At 38.1% G+C, this 2,020-nt stretch overlaps 1 pseudogene; it reads right to left on the bottom strand.

Annotated features, from left to right (window-relative positions):
* Positions 1 to 286: 286 nt before the first annotated feature.
* LOC144368162 (nucleosome assembly protein 1-like 1 pseudogene) lies at positions 287 to 1,698 on the bottom strand (annotated as a pseudogene).
* Positions 1,699 to 2,020: the final 322 nt, after the last annotated feature.

Here is a 2,020-nt window from a genome sequence, read left to right as displayed (position 1 = left end):
GAAGTTGTGATAGGCTTATTATCATAAGTGTTGAAATTCAGAAATAAAATACAGTATTACAATATTTTGAGATACTATCTTTTTCTGTTAGAAGGTATTGAGTTGAGACAGTAATATTTGCCTATTATCTACTTCTGATATTGAATCATCAAATACAATTTGTATAGCATGAATTGATGACTGACAGCTGGGTATGCACAGGTGGGTTATTTTGGTTTTGAAGCATGGAGATTAGAAATCCACGTTTTAAGCAGATCTTTCAGGGGTCTCCTATACTCACTATTGATTTTTTTTGAGTTTTAGAATTTATTTATTGAAACATTATACATACATTGTTTGGCTGTAGAATTCTAAAATCATACTTTCCAAAATTTATCCCAAATCACATAATGATTATATAGCAAAGAAATACATAAATCACTCAATTTGCTTCTCAGTGTCTTAAACACAGAGAATTGTTTGCTCATTTGGTAAACATTACCTCATCCGCTTCTTCACCTTCTTCATCATAATCATCATCATCATCTTCAATAGCTTCTCCAGTGAAGTATAACACTGATCTCGGGATTATATGCTCACGTAAAAAGTGACCAATTTCAAAGTCTGCAGCAAGAATAGCTTCAGCATCATCATCCAGATCTCCACTGTCAGGAACTTCAGGAGGGGCAAAAAAATTAAAGAAAGAATCATTGGAAACTGTTTTAGTCATGGTACGAACTGTCCCTCGTCCCTTGTGTTTCTGCTTCTTCTTAATAGTTTTCAAAGTGACATTCTTTCCTTTTTTCCAATCTATCTGGCACCCTGTACAACCCATAATTTTGGGTCCATCAAAAGAAAAGGGATCAGAATCGTCTGGTTCTGACCTCATCCTGTATGTCTTTGTCAACACTTCATTTGTGAAATATTCATTGGGTTCAAAGTGAAATTCTAAGATAAAACTCATAGGCTGGCCAGCATCTGAGAACTTCACTTTAATATCTTTCAAGTGCTTCAGAATAGGTTCGTCATGCTCCTGAACCATGTCACTGAGCAAGTCAACATTCTTAAAAACAGTCAACCAAAATTCAGGAATTCCTTTAGGGTCTTCTTTTTCTTCATCCTTTTTCTCATCTTCTATCTTGGCCTTTTCTTTCAGCTCCTCCGAAATTTCCTCTTCTTCATCTGGTTTCCATTCACGTTCTTCTTCTGTAGGTTCATAAATTGCATTAATGATCTCAAATCGCTTATCAAATAGAGGCTGATAGAGAACAGCATACTTCCTTTCAAGATCATGAACTTCCTCATAGAATTTGGCTTCTATCTGTGCACATTTAACTTGAAGGTTTTTGAGAGCATTCACTCGTCTTTTAACTACCCTAGGCAAGCTTTCAATGTATCCTGTTGGTGTTTCTACCAGACCATCAAGTCTTTCTTGAAGAGCTGCAAGAATCTGAGGATTTTGCATCATCTGAACAGTCAGCTGACGCGCTTTGATTTTTGTTTCTTCACCAGTTTCTTCTTCTTCTACTTCTTCAACATCATCCAAATCTTGATCAAGTTCAGACTGTTCTTTGTTGTCAATGTCTGCCATGTTGTAGGAACTTCAAATACCGGCAGCTAGTACGGGGAGCCAGGCGATCCGAGCTGTGCAGGCAGTGACTCAGGGAGGCAGCGGAGACGGGAGGAGCAGGAGGCGGCGCCGAGAGCAGATGGCGCTAAAAAAGCTCACTATTGATTTTGACAATTGATCTCAAAGATTTGAATTATCTTGCCCAATATTTCTCCCTAAAATAATAATTTTTTAGGTGATGCACATCTGTAGTCCCAGCTATTCAGGAGGCTGTGAATGGAGACTTGAGTTCAAGGGTAGCCTGGGCAACTTAGCAAGACCCCAATATTAAAAAAAAAAAAAAGTCAGGCATGGTGGGACCAGTAGTCTCAGCTTCTTAGAGCCTGAAGATGAAAGATTGTTTGAGCCAACAAATTCAAGACTAGCCTGGGCAATATGAAGAGACCCTGACTCAAACCGAAACAATCCTAA

The sequence above is a fragment of the Ictidomys tridecemlineatus genome, chromosome 11, assembly GCF_052094955.1.
Source record: "Ictidomys tridecemlineatus isolate mIctTri1 chromosome 11, mIctTri1.hap1, whole genome shotgun sequence".
Lineage (NCBI taxonomy): Eukaryota > Metazoa > Chordata > Mammalia > Rodentia > Sciuridae > Ictidomys > Ictidomys tridecemlineatus.
Note: the sequence above shows the minus strand (reverse complement) of the source record. Positions and strands in the feature narration are given on the sequence as shown.